General features: G+C 45.8%; 1 protein-coding gene and 1 long non-coding RNA gene across 2 annotated transcripts in view; one reads left to right on the top strand and one right to left on the bottom strand.

Moving 5' to 3' along the window:
- Nucleotides 1–19,859, top strand: part of LOC137537136 (uncharacterized) — a 134,351-nt gene that overhangs the window by 42,190 nt on the left and 72,302 nt on the right. The gene's annotated exons all lie outside the window — the stretch shown is intronic.
- Nucleotides 3,776–5,977, bottom strand: LOC137535369 (uncharacterized). The gene is made up of 2 exons (XR_011024400.1): nucleotides 5,860–5,977; nucleotides 3,776–4,187 (listed from the first exon to the last, which is right to left on the bottom strand). It is a non-coding gene; the product is annotated as an uncharacterized lncRNA (long non-coding RNA).

Raw genomic sequence — 19,859 nt, forward strand, 5'->3', positions numbered from 1 at the left:
ATGAAGATGGTAATTTGCTCTTGAGATAAGTTGGTTCAACTGCACTGGTTTCACCAGATATACTTTACTCCTGTTACAATATCCAAATTCTCAAAGGGGGGGGGGGGGGGGGGTGAGTGATGTTTGTTGAAGGTGTGGTCACAGCCCAGGTTCCTTTAAGCATATGACTTGGGACTGCAGCTCATCCAAGCATCTTCCAAGAGTCTTCCTGTAGTGTCCTCTTATAAGTCTTGTCTGTTGGGATTGAAAGAGGACTGGTCCTTAAAAAAGAGGAAAAAAAATGGTTAGACTGTTGTTCTTTTATGACTAAATTTCCATTGCTCTAAAGTAGAAAAAACTTCTGAACCCGTCTCACTTTATGGATGCACTTAGTTAATACTTCTCTTCCGTTATATAAACTGACCTGGTTGGTGAGAGGGGCGGGCTCCTCATTGGATAAGGTCTGGAAGCCCTGGTTGCAATGTACTGGTTCAGCCATTAATAATCTAGATGCATCTCCCAGCATTGTGGACTCCCTCTGATAGATACTCGGATATGAGCTTGTGGTTCCTCCACACCAAACCTCTGTGATGCTTTGTGCAGCCCTGGTCTGTGATTTCATACTGGTCCATAGATTTTATGTGTGTGACTTGGTCAGCTTATAATGCAATCCTGTATATTCTTCATGCTACTGAATGCCTATATGTTTACTTACTTGCTTTTGTATAATCTTTTATATCTCTGTGATATAGCCTGATATAACCTAAATATGTCTTGTACTGTCAATGGGTTGTTTTGTGTTGCTGTTGTGCGTTTTGATAAACAATAAAGAAATAAAAAAAAAATCAACCATTTTGGTCTATGATGAATCCAAACATTTTGGCAATAACGGGGTACCCACAAGATGCACTCATTGGTACAGATAACAAAAAAACATTAATCACCATAACTGGAGAATACTTGGAAACAAAGGCCAGGGATTAAGGATCAATGATTTCTTTTTCAGAACAACTTGCTGTAGCTTGGTTATGATACATTTGCCACACATTTTTTTAGCAATTCCATTGCTAACACAAATATATAGTCGTCTTGGAGACATAAATAAGGCTTTCCTCCTGGAGGCATAAATACTGGTTTCATCCTGTCTGGTTTTGAGGTACATTGTTGTGAAACAGGACGGCTTCAATTACAGCACCCAATACTTTGTTAAATAAATTAATATATTACAAACACAATCATTACCTACAAAAGTGCAAACTTGCAGGCCAACAAAATGTATAGCATAGAGGTAGAGACATTGGTGCAATCAGGGCCATTTCTAGCCTTTTTTCACCCCAGACAATACATTTTGTCACCTCTTAAAGAAGAAAAAACAGACACTATTGAACACATTCCATCTGATATAAACCATGTGCCATGTAATACATGCTGCCAGAATGCAACTCAAATAAAAACCGTAGGTATTATGTCACCCACACTAGAAGTTCCAACATCATTTCCCCACAGAACAATTTCAGGTATCATGTCCTTGCCATTACAAAATCACATTATCAAGCAAGACAGTCTTCATTTCAGAATACTTTGACAAACATTATGAGATATGCAAATACGATACCGCCTGTTAGGATAGATGTGGAGTGGAGGGGGTATATCATGACATTGAAGGGCTGACATAGTGAGATGGTACAATAGTTTAGAGATCCATAATAGATATGAGCAGAACTGAGACAGTGCATTGCAGCATTTTCTCGTGTAAAGTTTTGCGAGCGCAAAATTTTCTTGATGGCGTGCTAACGTGAATTTTAGCGTGAAAGCAAATGGTAACACATGCAACAATTTGCGTTAGCGTGCGTTCTCGCTAAATTTTGCGCGTAAAAATGCAGCAAAACTTGTGTGAAGTGCATAGTGCGGCCGTGATAACAGTTATCACGCTTTAGTGAATCAAGCCCTATATGTGAGTCAGACCTACATTTCTGATGCATAGCTGGGGAAGCTCTATCTTCCTATGTTAGTTACTGCAGAGTGAGCCGCAGGGGAAGCCTTTCAGTGCTGTGTGCCGTGTCTTCCTCTTGCATCCTATGCGCTCATGCTGGTTAGTGTGATCAGCTTCACTCCAGCTGCCAATGTCATGGCAGCCAGAGGGACACTGATTATGCTAAACAGCATGAGACATAGGACGTGAGAGGAGGTCACATGACACAGAACCCGGCATTGATGTGGCTTCTACCACGGCTCATAGCATGGGGGGTATAGCAAGAGGTGGGAGCAGAAGCAAGGAAAAATAAGCATGGTGAAGGCTTCCCCTGTGGCTCACTCTGCTATGGAAATGCACATAATGGGGGTTCAGAGAGAAGTCTGTGGCAGAAAAGCACAGACTGCTATTACTCTACTGTGGTTATTATACAGAAGACCCCTTTTCCCTCATCCTGGCACACCTTGCATAAAAGATTCTGGGGAAGGGGGATGCAGGAGACAGATACATTTCACATGGATTAGGCCTGAAAAATAAATCGAAATTAAACCGAAATCGCGATCACCAAGGTCACAATTTCGGAATAGTCAAAGCAGCAATTTCTGTGATTACGTCATTTTCGCATGGGGGAAGTTTGAAGAAGCGGCTTCAAACTTACCCCAAGTCCTGACGCGTGAGGCCCGCAGCATCGGCAGTGTTGGACATACCTTCCACATGAGTCCAACACTGTCCATCCTCTCTTGCCATCTGCTGACTCTTGTACATACTTCCTGGTCCCTGTGTGTCACTTGACATACAGGAAGTATACCGTGCATTAGAGCCTGCAGGAGACAAAGTGGATAGACTGGGCATCGCTGGACTTTTGCTGGAAGGTATGTCCAGCACTGCTGCAGCTCGGGGGCACAGAAGAGGCACAGAGGGGGCATAAAGGGGCACAAAGAGAGACGGTGACAGAGGCATGCAGAGGAGGGGAACAGTGCCTGATTTGAAGGAAATCATGAATTGAATCGAAATCGCGATTTCAGACAGAAATCACTTAATTCAATTTTTCCTAAAATCGTTCAGGCCTAACATGGATTACTGTTCTTATGGAGGGGAACAGGGACAGATGTAGGCTGCCTGTTCTGATTACTTGGTGGGGAGGGGGTGAAAGATACTGGCTGCACAGTTACATGGTTTACGAAGGGGGAGTGGATAATTGCTGCACTTTGGGACCAGGAGGGTTACTGGCTGCAATTGGGGAGCAAGAAGAGTTATTGTTTGCAATACTTTTTACGATGCAGCCATTAAACCCTCCTGGTCCCCAAGTGGAACGAGTAATTTTACTGGGTAGACTTATACCGGAGTCATTAAATCCCAGCTTTAGACAATCAGAGATTAGGGTCAATTTATACAAGAGATCGACGTATACACAAGGTCCGAGCATATACGGTAGTTCTTATTATATAGCTCTTTCAGGCCTTTTCCCTCTTTCTATATAAATATATATATATTTCTATACAAAAATGTGTTTGACTCTAGACTTTATTCTCAGCCTTTAAATTGATATATTACTAATTTTAAAATGTTACTATGAAGGAAAATTAACCAGGATAGAAAGGACCAGTGTAGTTTGAATTATAGAACATGTTTTTCTTATGAAATCTTTATGGTGTGCGTGAGTAAGGGGCGTGGTGGGGGCGTGACTTTAGTGTCGCTTTTTCTCATCTCTAAAAGTTGGGAGGTATGAAAATAGTAGTAGTATGGATTAACCTTTCTACATGGTCCAATTAGAGATATCTTTTTTCAAGAGTAGTAAAATTAGAGTAAAGCACTGGGCACCGGTGCAAATGCTTTCAAAGTTTAATTCCAACTGGTACATAAAGTTACAGCAAAAGAAAGTAAAGGGACGGCCTAACAGCCGTTTCACGGGTCTCCTCACTTTGTTAGAGGCACACGGATAAACAGAAGAGCTGTTCCCCTGGTTTATATTGCACGGGGATTGGGACCGCCCCTTCTGGGTGCGTGTCATCAGCCACTGTGGCCAATCAGGATCTAGGGCTTTCGCACAATCAGTGTGCTGTGTCTGCTGGGCTGAGGTCACATGAGCGGACCTCTGGGTCAGGTGGCATGTGGTCTCCATAGTAACAAGTCACATCGGATCTTTCCTTGGCTGTGCACAATGCGGAAGCAGCCGCTTGCCACTGGTTGCCATGGGGGCATTTACACTTGGGGATTAAACCTCCGGGGGAACTACCTGAAAACAGAAAGAATAAACAACATTAATAAAATCAAAAGCGGCCATTCCTACAAAGAATTACTGACTTAAAAGATGTGAAAGGAATGCATAAACTAGGGTGACCATATTTTGATTTCCAAAAAAGAGGATGATCACAACAGCATGTGGGTGTGGTCATGGGTGGGGCCAAATATATAAGACCTTAGCAGTGTGCTGTCCAACTTCACGGGCATGGAGGGCAGTTTTTTTTTTCCAGACCACATGGTGGAGGGCCGGCCGACCACCAAATGCAATCAGATTCGCAGAAGATTTCCCCACAAATGGAATCAGATTGGCAGCATATTTTTCTACTAATGCAATGAGATTGGCAGCATATTTCCCCACAAATGGAATCAGATTGGCAGCATATTTTTCTACTAATGCAATGAGATTGGCAGCATATTTCCCCACAAATGCAATAAGATTGGCAGCATATTTCCCCACAAATGCAATAAGATTGGCTGCAGATTTCCCCACAAATGCTATGAGATTGGCAGCACATTTCCCCACAAATGCAATCTTACTAGGGGAGGGTGGCAGAGAGCAGTCATCAGGTGAGGGAAGGCTGGTATAGAGACAGGAGGGTCAGCAGGGGAGGGTGGTATAGAGGTGACGGGGGGAGGGTGGCAGAGAAGGATCAGCAAGGGTGTGGGTGGCAGAGAGGGGAAAGGAGGGGAGGGTGGTACAGAGGTGACAGGAGGGGGGGTGGCAAAGAGGGGACAGCAGGCGAGGAAAGGGTGGCAAAGAGCTAGAAGCAGGGGAGTAGAGGGTGGCAGAGAGAGGTGACCATAGGAGATGGGAGAGTGGATGATAAATTACAGCAACCTGCTGAAAGTGAGAGTGGCATGTGGCAGAGAGGTGACTGGCTGCAGCCTGCTGAGGGTGAGGAAACGGTCCGCCAGAGTAGGGGGGTTGAGAAATCAGAATGAAAGAGCAATAAGAGTTGATAGGATAGTCAGGAGCTGCTGCAAATAGTACCTGACATCTGATCCTCGACCTCCAGCTCCCTGCAGCGTGGCTTCCCTATAAGTTCTCCTTCCTGTGCACTTAGCTTTTTGCACAGGGAAAGCATCATTGCGGGAGAGGGGGGATCAGCAAGGCTAAACTGAGAGCCCTGCTTGTGACTGCTCTACTGTGAGTTCAGCACTCACCCTTCCTTGCCACTGGTTTCGCCCTGCCCCCAGTGAGTCTCATGTGTACATCTTTGCACATCTTTGAGAAGTTGTTGCTGCAGCATCTAGGAGTCGGGACTGCCTCTCTCCCCTTGCACGCAGAACAGACCAACCTCATTCCCCCTCCTTCACTCACTCACCATGGCCCCCCCACCTGCGTCTCATCTCCTATGTGCAGAGCGCAGCGTGCGGCTGATACAATCTCACCTGCCCCTGAAGTTCTCTCTGTGACCGTGCATCACCCGCCAGCCGCTCTCTGCCTGCTCTCCCTGCACATCCCGTGTAATCACGTGACCTGCAGAGAACAGGAAGTTGTGAGAGCGGCCGGCGGGTGATACACGGTCACGGAGAGAACTTCAGGAGCAGGTGAGAGAGATTGTATCAGCCGCATGCTGCGCTCTGCAAATAGGAGCGGCACAGGAGGGGGGCATGGGAGGAATGAAGTTGGGCCCCCTTCTCCATATCTGCAGACTCCTCACCACATATTGCCCTGCCGTCACTGTACTTCTGCCTGGGTGTCACCCCATTACCATGGTGACACCCAGAGTGCTTTGCCCTTTGCACACGCCTCTTCGGACGCCACTGCTCAGGCCCTAGCCAACTCCACCCCTCGCCACCGTCCCTCTGCTCTGCAATTTGCTCTCAGTGGATGGGGGCGGAGCAGAGCAGCAGGGATTGATTTCCGAAGAGCAATCAATCCCTGCTGCTCAAGAGAGCCGAGCGGCCAGAAGAGCCGATGTAAGAGCCGGCTCGTGTTCGCTCCAAACGGCTCTTCCCCGGACATTTCAAAAAACCATCCGGACGGCCCGGACAGGTCGGAAAAAGAGGACCTGTCCGGGGAAAAGAGGACACATGGTCACCCTACATAAACAAGCAAGCATAACAGTACAATGAACTAGATCGTTATATTGTCCCTACACGATACAATCAAAATTATGCAGGGTAAAAAACAATTCAATAACATTCCAAAAATCAAAATATCTCATTTTCCTCATAAAAACCCAGAGGCCCGCATGCTTTAGTGAGTGAAATATCTAGCCGCATCCTGTCCTAGCAATGTCTCATGCAGAGCTGGGACAAGGTCCTCCAGCACCCAAGGCTGAGACACCAAAGTGCGCCCCTCCATCCCTCCCACCCCAGCTGTCACACACTGGTTGCTATTAGACTAAGAGGGCCACAGGGCCCACAACCTCCCCCACACCTTAATATCTAGTTATCTGGCTTGCAGTCACTGCTATGTATCCCCTTTTCTTATTTATTTCTGCTTCAAACACAATTAGGAATGACAGCTGAATGAATTGTGTGCCCCTCCTACACTGCGCCCTGAGGCTGGAGCCTCTCCAGCCTATGCCTCGGCCCGGCCCTGGTCTCATGATCCCCTCCTCTCCGGGGCAGATCAACAGTTTTCAAACCTGTGAACCTAAGGAAGGATTTTTTTACCCCATGTTCATCTGCCTTGTGTTGAATTAGCCTGCTTGCTCTTTTTTTGGTCTTATGTAAGTTTACATGCTCTTGAAAACGTGTACAGAGCTGGTGTGTCATCATCTCTGTATAAAATCAGTCACAGGGACAGAGGATTGCTGATACAGTTAACACAGACTGGCAGAAAAACCCTAATCACAAGTTTCACCCCCAGGGAGACTCTCTTACCTGGTATGAATTGAGCACAGTGGTTACATTTGCCACATTCAAAATTACCTGTGGTCTGGAATGTGTTAGCTAATCCGGCTGTCTCTGTGCCCTACACTCACTTTTTACAAGTAGATCCACGATGGTTTTGGCTCTATGGAAGGTAACCAAGAGTCTGTTAGGAATTCTGTCCTTTAACTTGGGAGATTCTTTCAATTTATCCCACTTTTTACAAATTGTGGTACAGATTGTTTTTACCATTGGGGAGAATTCAAAGATAAAGGGGATGTTAGCATTACCCCCCCCCCCCCCCCCCCCGCCAGTCTTACTCAATCTTTTCCTCCCGTCTCTCAACTGATTCACATCTGAGGAGGATCTGGCCCTACAGTAGTCTCTATCAACTCTATTAAGCAATGGTAGTGGTTACGCCCGGGCCAGGAATCTCAGTCCTAACTCCTGACTCTGTTGTATAATGTCCTCATCTTTGCTGTTGTTCCTTCTAAGGTGTAGAGATGGCCCGAACATCAGATTTTGGTTTTGTGAACTGCTGCAAAACAAACAAACAACACAGAACATTTATATTGTGCTTTTCTCCTGGCGGACTCAAAGCGCCAGAGATGCAGCCACTAGGACGCGCTCTACAGGCAGTAGCGTAGTAAGGGAGTCTTGCCCAACGTCTCCCACTGAATAGGTGCTGGCTTACTGAACAGGCAGAGCTGAGATTTTAACCCAGGTCTCCTGTGTCAGAGGCAGAGCCCTTAACCATTACACTCTCCAGCTGCAAAAGTTCAAGTTTGCGCGAAACACCATAGAATTCAATGGGCAGGTGAATTTTAAAACATACAGGGACTATTTATGGCCACAAAAAATATGGAAAAGGTGTTTCAAGGGGTCTAACACCTGGAGGGGGCGTGGCGGAGTGGGATACATGCCAAAAGTCCCTCAGAAAAGTCTGTATTTGATGCAGAGTAGGTTTACAATCCCTAAAAGGCAGAAATCACATTGCATTGCTAAATTGGAGGCATAAAGTGCTTTAAGAAACATCTTGCATGTGTATACATTGATCACGTAGTGTAAGTAGTGTACTGCTTCACACTGACAGACCAAACTCGCACCGCCACAAACAGCTGCAAAGCGTTGTCATTAGTTGACACTATCTTGAGCTGAGTACAAACACCTGTGCCTTCTCAAGTTGGGAATGTGAAAGCAATCTCTAATCCAACAAAACTGAGAAGTATCGCACAGAAACTGTAGCTGCAGTTAAATTGCAAGCTTGAAGGAGAGCTGTGGGGAGTGGACATTCCCCTGAAAAATCTGATGGTGATCGGAATGGATCGACCACGATGCGGGACGGAGTTCCCATTCAGTGACAGGCTTTGTTGTGTGGCCAACATAAATTATTTTCTGACCCGCTGCTACTTCTGTGTGGTCTTTCATCAGCGACCACATCAGGATAGTATGGATGGCTTGAAGCCGTGCCTTGTGGCAGCTCTCCAGAAATACAGTACAGACCAAAAGTTTGGACACACCTTCTCATTCAAAGAGTTTTCTTTATTTTCATGAGGCTACAATCAGAGAAGATGTGAGGAACTAGCCAAAGAGGTGGGAGCAATGGATAGAGGAGCACTGAGAACGTACAGCGTACATGCTAATGAGGATGGTGACACTGATGTAAATGTCATTACTACATTTTGCAGGGAGTCCTCGATTCTGCGGGGCACTGTCCTGCAGTTTTTGGCCGCTGGTGGAGGCGGATCCCCAGCTTGCCCAGATCTGCCGAGTTCCACCCAGATTTGTTTACCGTAAGGGTAAATCTATCAAAGACCAATTGGTAAGGGCCGGTATTGGGAGGTTTAAATTACCCCACCAACTATTTTTGGGTACCCCTAGGAAAGGCACTTTTCCATGTCTTAATTGCCAATATTGCAACAGTATTATTAGGGGCCCCAATGTCCAGAGCATGAGATCAGTAAAGCCCATTCCCATCAGAGACTTTGCCACATGTGACACTAGAGGTGTCGTGTATCTCATCAAGTGCCCGTGCGGTTTGCCCTATGTGGGTCAGACCTCAAGGGACATCAAAACAAGGCTCAACAAATGCAAGAGCAATATACGCAATCCTGAATCACTAAAAGAGAAAGGGGAAAAGGATGAGGCAAAAAAGAGGGAATATCCCCTAGCATGACATTTCGCTGAATGTAATCATAATGTGAGCCAGCTTCGGTGGCAAGTACTTGAAGTGGTCCAACATCATGAGGGAAGAGAATATAGAAAGGAGTTGCTTAGGCCTGAGGCTTGGTGGATGGACAGGCTGGGATCTCAGTCCCCCGGCGGCCTCAACGAGGACTTTAGTTTAAGGTGCTTCTTATAATTGGTGTTTGTCCTTTTGATAGTAAGGGTTAAAATTTTGGAAAAGTGTTGTGCCCATTGTGCTTTCAGTTTGCTGTACAACCACATAAATATGAAATAAATACAGAAGAGTTCCTCTTTAAGGGTTGAGCCTGGATCTGATTGTTTGTGTATGGACAGGAAAGCTGAATGAACATGAGGAGGACTGAGAGGGGGAGGGGAGGCGATGTCTGCTCCGCCAGTCTTTTTTAGCTGTGCTATTTAGCAGGGTCATGTACAAGAGGATATGAATGAGGGATTAGAGAGATCAGGGTTCAGGGAGGGAGAGTGGAAGGGGGGAGGAAAGTCACAAGGGCAGCCTGACCCTGACTGGAGAGCTTGTTGTAGATTGTATTTGTAGACATCACCCAACTTGTCTGTCCTGTTCACTGATCATCATTATCATCCACCATATAGCTGACATGCAGTGAAGGGACAAGAGCTTTCTGTTTGATGCTCAACTCGGGTTCCTTTTAAAATGGACATCCCAGTCCATACAACTTCTCCAGAAATTCTGCCTCTTCCTGGTGTAAGAAATTGTAACTTCCTGTAACTATGGTGACACATCCATACTACATCTCCAGCAATGAAATGCATCTGTACAATTAAGATTTTGTTCAATGAAGAGAAACATTGCAACACTAATAGTATTAGATGGCTGAGTGGAGAGGATTACACAGAGGATGCAGTTAGCATATTCACCACAAGATGGCAATCTCACATCTCCCAGGTGGAACGCACAGCCTGGAAATAATAAAACTAAAGAGAGGAAGAGGCGTAGCAGAAGGAGAAGTTGCAGGAGGTGGAGGGAAAGCACGGATGGAAGAGGTAATCGTGTAATTGTTGTTGTATATTGAGCAGAGCAGAGGTCGGGGTGGACATACTTTGTTACAGAGGAGGGCACAGTACACCTGTCACTATCCTGATCATCCCCCTTGAAGTAACTGCCATACAACTACCCAACCCAGGCTACCCAATATGGGGCACGTCTGACTCCCTATATGGGGGTGACTACCTAATGTGGGACACATCTGGCTACCTATATTGGAGGGCTACATAATAATGGATACATCTGGTTACTTATATTGGTAGCTACCTAATATGGAGCAAATCTGGCTACCCAATATGGGGCACGTCTGGCTCCCTATATGGGGGTGACTACCTAATGTGGGACACATCTGGCTACCTATATTGGAGGGCTACATAATAATGGATACATCTGGTTACTTATATTGGTAGCTACCTAATATGGAGCACATCTGGCTACCTATATGGGGGTGACTACCAAATATGTGGCAAATCTGGCTACCTATATTGGAGGCCTACATAATATGTGAATGACTGCTTTATTCCCCCATCTGGTGATTAGTGATTAAATATCGATCGACTATTTACTGCTATTGTGTTTCCTGTTTATTGATTGCATACATATCTGTCTCCCTACATAGTCTGCTGGGCCATGCTCTTCTCCAATTATGTACTATGTTCCTAAGGAACGCATGGCCAGACTCCCACCTCCATTATATGGAGCCCCCACCTGCGCACCCCCTTCTCCCCCTCACCGCACTTCTGCTGGGAACACCGATCAGCTGTGCTCTCTGATGCCAGGGCCCTAAAGAAGTCCATCTGGGGCCACATCCGCCTCCTCACTAGAGCCGATACACAGGCAGAGAGCGCCACAGAGGCAGACTTGCAGGGGCTCTCATTAGACTATCCATCCTCCGGCCATCCCATCCATCTTTCTAGCAAACGTCCGATCCCTCCCAAGTAAGCTCAATGAGCTCCTGTCACTCAGCTCCTGGCTCACCAATAACACCCCAGATAACCCACTACATCTCCCAAACATTAGCCTCTTCCAAACCCGATAGAGACTTTATATTATCTGGGAGGAGAGAGGAGGCGGCATCTGCTTCTACATCAGCTCCGCGTGGTGCCCAGCCACTACCATTCTTACTAAATGCTGCTCCTCTGACACAGAGCTCCTCCTCATCAACTTCACACCCACATACTCACCAAGAGAGTTCTCCTGCTTTGTATTCACAAGTCTACACCCCTTCCCCTCAGCACGGATGTCAACAAAGACCACTGCCTACTGCCTTATCCAACTAATCCCCACCTACAGGAGGTGCCTTGAGTCCTGCATGGATGAAGAATGCTGAAAGGTGCCAAATTCTTTTCGGCAGGCATTTAAGTGAGACCAGAGGCAAATATTGTGTTGTATGGATGCAAAAGCACCAAATAAATAAAAGTATCTAAAAAGTTTAAAACATGACAGAGGTGCCTGCCGCTTCTACTGACCATATCTGCTATTACTATGTTATTGCCTGAAGAAGCGAGATCAAACATGCAAAACGCGTTGCATTGTGTCCTGTTGTATGTAAATACCTTGCTCTATTTGACAAACGCATTGGCAATATTTGTGTCTGCTTGGAGGAGGCACGTCCACCACTGCCTCCTCATGTTTTAAACTTTAAGAAAAAACTTTTATCCTTTTGGTGCCTATGTATCCATACTACGCTATATCAAGTTCACCCCTGATGGAGGGGTGTTACCCCCTTTTTTTCCTCATCTACGGAGAGCAACTTTTTTGAGTGGAGTCAGGTCAAATCTCCTCACCTGCCTATACAGTGGTTGCCTTTGAGGTAACCCTGGTTTGTGCGTATAGCTTATTACTCTTGCTGCAAAATCCCAGAAAACACAGCGCTCTCCTGAAAGCCATTAAAAGCTAAGCTGTTAAAACGCCGGCATTCTTTGAAAAAAAGAAAACCCAGCGTTTGAACGAGACGCTGAGCAGAAGCCTGTGTGAACCAGCCCTTATACTTCATTTTTACCACCAGTACATACTACACTATATTTGGCTCTTGGCGTCCCTACTCTGTGCTCTGAGGCAAATATTAACCCTTACTGCCAAACACGTACCAGGTACGTCGTGGCAGGTAAATGCTTTAACTGCCAGCAATGTACCTGCTACGTTATTGGGATTTTTGTCCCCCGGAAAGCAGTGGGAAGGGGGCTGACATCCTTCATCCCTCCTTCCACATTTCCACATGCCCCCCCCCCCCCCCCCATGACTGGATTAGCTGTCAGGAGTGCAATTGCTCACCCGATCGCTACTCCATGTAGCGTGTCCCACGCCGGCAGTCATTCTCTTTCTGTTCCCATAGTAACAACGCGTCATACAGAGATCGGTAGAGGAGAGAGACGGGACACCGTGTGGAGCCAGCGATCGGGCGAGTTTATTACACACCGACCGCTGCTCTCCAGCCATGCAGGGGGGCCCATGTGGAGGGAGGGTGATGTGAGCCCCCCTCCCCACAGTGGCCCCTATACCTGCTACCTATACTGGCTGCACCTATACCTGGCTACCTGGACTGGTGCATCTATTCTTAGCTACCTATACTGGCTGCACCTATATCTGGCTACCTGGACTGGTGCATCTATTCTTAGCTACGTATACTGGCTGCACCTATATCTGGCAACCTGTATTGGCGGCACCGATACGTGGCTATCTATACTGGCTGCACCTATACCTGGCAACCTGGACTGGGGCATCTATTCTAGGCTACCTACACTGGCTGCACCTACTGTATATCTGGCAACCTGGACTGGGGCATCTATTCTAGGCTACCTATACTGGCTGCACCTATATCTGGCTACCTGTACTGGGGCATCTATTCTTGGCTAGCTATACTGGCTGCACCTATATCTGGTTACCTGTACTGGCGCACCTATTCCGGGATGGGAAAAGTGGGATACCAATACATAACCTGAAAGCCACCACAGCAGCATGGCCCTTTTTTACATTTGGGCATCTTTCTTAAGGTGGGCAGAAATGATTGTTCAGGCCCACTAATGGAAGGATAGCTGCTATCCAATTCGATCAGATTAATGGAATCGATCTGAAAAAGGGATCAATGCAATTGATTTTACAATTGAATTGGAGAATTGATAGTTTGAAGAATCGTGTCGTTTATGGCCACCTTAATAAGGATAATTGGATAGGGGTGCAAATTCAGTGCTTGCCATAGGCGCTATTACCCCTAGATTCGCCACTGCATGTGGGTAGCTTGGAATGAACAACCAATCTTAGTTTCTTTAAGGCATGAAAGAAACTGAGAAAAAATTCTTCTGCCAGTTTTCTTTCTAGAAAAGCACTTAGGCTGAAGTTGGAACCTTAACCACCTGAGCGGTATGGATGAGCTCAGCTCGTCCATACCGCCGCAGGGGATCGCATGGCCCCAGGTGAGTTGTTTTAATACAGATTGTTTTAGATCACGTAACTAGCACTTGGCTAGCTACATGTAGCCCCCGATAACCGCCGGCACCCTCTGATCCCCCCCTATTGCCGCCCTTATACATACCTCCCCCCGGAACCCGCGATGGCGCAGCCTCTCCAGCAGCCTCCAGGCATCACTATGGGGAGGATCGGGACTGCGCATGACGTCAGACATCATGTCCGATCGTCGCCATAGCGATGACAGAAGCTGTTCCGGGAAGTTGCGGTTCTCACGGGATCATGGCTAGGTAAATATAGACGGCGGCGATCGGGGGGATCGGAGCGGTGCCGGGGGACTTGGGGCACATGTGTAACTAGCCTAGTGCTGGTTACACTATATAAAAGAAGTTTGTAACAAAAATTTCGCTCCCGCGGTCGCATGGCCGCAATAATTGAATGCCAGGGAGGTTAAAAGACAATTAAAGTGAGAGGAATATGGAGGCTGCCATATTTATTTCCTTTTAAACAATACCAGTTGCCTGGCAGCTCTGCTGATCTATTTGGCTTGTCATACAGCCTACAACCAACTCTCTGCTGTTCAAGGATTTATTCTGGATCCATGTGGACCTGTATTGTGCAAAAGTCCATGTGGACCCCCCAACCCCAAGAGCTGCCATCTGTCATGGTTGTCTTTTGGGATGGATAACTCCATAAGCCTTGATTCATAAAGTGTTACCGAACGCTTATTGAGCTTTTGGTAATTTAGCACTATCATTTAGCGGAAGTTAGTATTCATAAATGACATCGAATGTCAGTATTGTGCGTGCGGTATTCTGGCGGTAATTGTGCGGTACATTTTCCAAAACTTGTATTCAAGAAGCAGAAAAGGGGCGTGTCAGGGTGGTAAATTCCGAGTGCAATATCTCCCACACTGCCCTGCTGTTGTTTATGTTTCTGCTGTCGGTGTATCTAAAGGGAACCTGAACTGTGTAAAATTATTTAAAATAAACACATGATGTAGCTGCAAATCAATATTCCATCCTTACCTCGCTGTCAGTTCCTCTCAGAAGCTCACAATTTTCTTCTTACAGTGATCCTTTCCAGTTCTGACAATATTTTGTCAGAACTGAAATATACCAGTTACTGTCAGTTATGTATCAGCTGCTGTCAATTACAACTGAATGTGTAAGCTAATGCCCATGTTTCCCTCTGGCTCAAGTGGGCAATATTGCAGTTTAACAGTGTGCTGACCAGGAAGCTGTTATGGGGTAATGGCCATTTTTTTTCAAAATGGTGGACAAAAAATTCCATTGATCACAGAGGACAAACAGGACGCAGAAGGGGAGAAAGATTGAGGAGTAGACTACGCAGGAGGTAAGTATGACATGTTTATGTTTATTTTGACGTTTCATTTTCAGTCCAGGTTCTCTTTAAATTGTAACTATTACTTGTTATGGAGCACATATGAACACACCCCTAGTAGCGCCAATAGCTTTTTAGCCAGCCTCCGTAGCCCACAATGCACCTTCCTTACCCACAATGCACTTGAAAAGTCTTTTATTCAATAAAAGATTGCTAGTGTTGATATTTACAGCATCACTACCGAACACTAGCGATCTTTTAACGAACAACTGCCGACAACTAAAAAAAAAATTGCTGAATACTACTAAGCATTTTGTAAATTTCGCATGCGGTAAATTAACGAAAAGCAGATTTTTACCGCAAACTGTTTGATGAATCGAGGCCATAGACTTCCCTGGATAGATGAGGTGGATTCTGCCACCACATGAGGGATACTTTCACAACTTCTTGTCTAAGGATCTGAAGTTCTTTGTTCCAGACTTTGAGTATCCATTTTTGTAGGATCGGGGTGTGTAGTTGTCCCCACTGGACTGCCGGGAATGTGGGGGTCAATATTCTCAGTACTGCCATGGCCTTTCCTATTGATATGGCCCCTGTATTTTGAAAAGAGAGAAAAGAAACGACTTAAAGTGGATCCGAGGTGAACTTTTACTCATTGCATAATTGTGTTCCTTTCCTATTGTTTATAGGGCATTCCTCAAGCCAAATACTTTTTTGTTTTTGTTTTAATACTTTAATTCCCTATAAACTAAATAAACCACGCCCACAGGTTTTCAGAGAGCCTTGGCAGTAGCAAAGGGTCATGGGAGCTCAGTCTGGGCAGGAAGAGGGGGAGGTGTTACTAACCATTGATTTCAGAGGCAGAGGGGAGATTATGTTTTTTTTTTTTGGTAATAGTTAGTTTTTCATCTCGGATCGTCTCGGAGACTACTGAATGAATGTTGTCCATTCAAAATCACCTGCATTGTACTGCTTCAACCTTTTCAGATTCAGGATAAAGTGAATTTGTCCCTGAGGTTTTTACAAAAGGAACACTGGGGGAATAATATCCCTGAAGTCTCTGACGTTTGGAGTGTGAGATTTTGGTGGTGGAAGGAAGGGGGGGGGGGAGGGATAGGTGTCACAAGTAAATTTGTTGGGGTTGGGTGTTGACCGAGGAATATTTTCAGATGTGAGCTGAAGTAAAACACTGATGTAGGTAAATGGTAAACACATAGATGGCAGTTGTGCTGTTTGCTGATGTCAGGTGATCAGCAGGCTGGAGCCAGTGAGCTCATGCAAGTATATATGAAATCCAGCACGTTTCTGAAGATCATGAAGACAATTCAATCATGTTAAATAAGTTTTTACGAATCCCATTCCACAATTTAATCCCTCTGTTAATGTCTTAAAGGGGTTCTGTGGAGGGGGTTAAAAAGACAAAATTTGACACTTACCTGGAGCTTCTATCGGCCTCCTGCAGCTGTCATGTCCTGCGCCGTCCTCCGATCCTCCATTCCCCACCACCGGTCCCGCTCTAATCTAGCGTGGCCGCACGCGTCATCGGGAGCTTACTGCGCAGACATAGTGCAAGAAAACATTGTACTGCGCCTGCACAGTAAGCTCCCAGTGACGCGTGCGGGAGCGCGCACTATTCGTCTATTTAGACGGATATTAGACCGGGACTGGCGGCGGGGAAACGAAGATCGTAGGAGGACGGCACGGGACATTACAGCTGCAGGGGGCCAATAGAAGCCCCAGGTAAGTGTTGCATTTTGTCTTTTGAGCCCTTCCACAGAACCCCTTTAAACATTTTCATACATTTTTATATTTCTAATTCTTATCCACCTTGGCGGTAATGACGAGCTCAGCTCGTCCATTACCTGACGTGGTGGATTTCTCAGCCCCTGGAGCATCTTTTTGCACAAAATTTTAGGAGGGGGTGTAGCTAGCACTTGGCTACCTACATCACCCCTCCGATCGCCCCCGGCCTGCTCTGATCCCCCCCGATCGCCGCTGTTTTGACTTAAACCCCCTCCCCCCGGAGCCTGCGCCGGCACAGCCTTTCTGTAGCCTACAGGGGTCGCTATGGCGGCGATCGGAACTGTGCATGACGTCATGTCAGATCATTGCCATAGCAACACCTGAAGCTATGGCGGAAGTCTCGGCCATCGCGGGATCTGTAAATATTGCCGGCGGCGAGCGGAGGGGGGGGGGGGGGGGGGAACCCAGTGCCGGGGGACTAGAGCTAGCTACAGTAAAAAATAACCATTTTATTTCAAAAAAGCCACCCGTGGCTGCAATAAATGGAACGCCAGGGTGGTTAAGGGTAACTTCAAAAATGAACCAAGAAACATTTCTAGTACACATTTAGGAAACAGTTCAAGACATTAACAGAGGGTTCAAATTATAGAATGGGTTTCATGCCACCTTATTTAAGAACGAATGACTTGGCTTCATGATCTTCAGAAACCTGCTGGATTTCCTGTATACTTGCATGAGCTCACTGTCCAGTAAGCAGGGAGCAGTAACCTAATGTCCGTTACCAGCTGTAGCCGCAGTTTGTGTTACCTGTCACTGGTTACATATATGCTGAAATAGGCAGGCTGGAAGACAAAAGCTACCTGGGACGCCATCACATGACAAGTAGGCGGACTTCCGATAGAACTTCTGGCATGTGGAAATATGCGCGCCCCTGCACTGATCCCTTCTGCCCAACGTATACAGGGGAGTCCACACAGGCTTCCTCCAAACAGGGAAAACAACTGAAAAGATAAGCCTGAGCATATATATATATATATATATATATATATATATATATATATATATATATATATATATATATATATATATATATATATATATATATATATATATATATATATATATATATAATGTGTATATATATATTTTGCCTCATGTAATATTTAAATCTCATGCTAATGGTATCCTGTCTAAAGCTGGGAAGGAGACAAGTCTCAAGGAGGATGTGCTGGAAAAAACTATTTTCACCATCACTGGCTTTTATTAAAAAAAAATAAAAAAATGTATGTACGTACTTTATAGATGGGGTTCACAGAAAACTACTTGCTTTTTTTATTTCTTTATTTGTTACATTTTCCTACTTTTAATTTGTACAGCTGTGATGTGTATTTATGGCCAGATGTCACTAGGCAGCAGTGTGAGACAATAACATTTCATTTTCTATATTTTCTGCTAGAGAGTGAGCTTAAAGTATTCCAGGAATTAACAGCACAACAAATTCTGCCAACTGAGGTGAAAAGCAGCAGAGCACTTATCTCAAACTAGATAACTCTGTTGAAGCTGCTAATGGGATAATAGTTGTGCTATAAATACTGAACCCATAAGGTCCTCCTGGAGCAGCTACCACCTCCAGCTGGTGCCTCACACGTATGCACACTCTCTGTATTACCTTATCTCTGGATTTATATTACATCTTATGCTATAAATCATGCATCTAAGTACACCTCTTATCATTTGTGTTTATTTCTGCAGTCACAGGAGTTTTATGTTTATCCCAGCCGTTATAGAAGGTAGGCCTGTATCTCTTCCCTGTGACGGAGGACATTACCCTGATAGCTGATGTGCATATGCTGCAGGTGTGGCTTGTGGTAATCACTGATGGAATGCCGCTGTGCATGTGCTGCAGCTGTGGCTTGTGGTAATCACTGATGGGCTGCCGCTGTGCATGTGCTACAGTTGTGGCTTGTGGTAATCACTAATGGACTGTGCTGCAGTTGTGGCTTGTTGTAATCACTGATGGACTGCCGCTGTGCATGTGCTGCAGTTGTGGCTCTTGGTAATCACTGATGGGCTGCCGCTGTGCATGTACTGCAGTTGTGGCTTGTGGTGGTCACTGATGGACTGCCGCTGTGCATGTGCTGCAGCTGGGGCTTGTGGTAATCACTGATGGACTGCCGCTGTGCATGTGCTGCAGTTGTGGCTTGTGGTAATCACTGATGGACTGCCGCTGTGCATGTGCTGCAGGTGTGGCTTGTGGCAATCACTGATGGACTGCCGCTGTGCATGTGCTGCAGCTGTGGCTTGTGGTAATCACTGATGGACTGCCGCTGTGCATGTGCTGCAGTTATGGCTTGTGGTAATCACTGATGGACTGCCGCTGTGCATGTGCTGCAGTTGTGGCTTGTGGTAATCACTGATGGACTGCCGCTGTGCATGGGCTGCAGTTGTGGCTTGTGGTAATCACTGATGGACTGCTGCTGTGCATGGGCTGCAGTTGTGGCTTGTGGTAATCACTGATGGACTGCCGCTGTGCATGTACTGCAGTTATGGCTTGTGGTAATCAGTGATGGTCTGCCGCTGTGCATGTGCTGCAGCTGTGCCTTGTGGTAATCAGTGATGGTCTGCCGCTGTGCATGTGCTGTAGTTGTGGCTTGCATCTGTAGGTAAATTCTGCCTGGTAGATCATTTTCAATTTGTTATTTTTGAAGCAGCTCACAAGCTTAAAATTGGTAGCACCTCTGGTCTGAGAGATCACCAACCCCCAGCAAATTAGTTATTTTGTGTTCTCTGTTTATTAATAATGTTTTACATATATAATTTCTTATACTTTTTAGAACTCAGATCTGAGCTCAAAGAACAAGAGACGTATGTGAGGTATGATCAGCAGTCCATGGAGGAGGGTGACATGATGAGGACAATTACAGAGGAAGAAGAAGATACATATGTGAGGAGTGATCAGCAGTCTATGGAGGAGGGTCATATGATGAGGACAATTAAAGAGGAAGAAGAAGAGACATATGTGAGGAGTGATCAGCAGTCTATGGAGGAGGGTGACATGATTAGGGCAATTTAAAGAGGAAGAAGAAGAGACATATGTGAGGAGTGATCAGCAGTCTATGGAGGAGGGTGACATGATGAGGA

Source organism: Hyperolius riggenbachi, chromosome 10, assembly GCF_040937935.1.
Source record: "Hyperolius riggenbachi isolate aHypRig1 chromosome 10, aHypRig1.pri, whole genome shotgun sequence".
NCBI lineage: Eukaryota > Metazoa > Chordata > Amphibia > Anura > Hyperoliidae > Hyperolius > Hyperolius riggenbachi.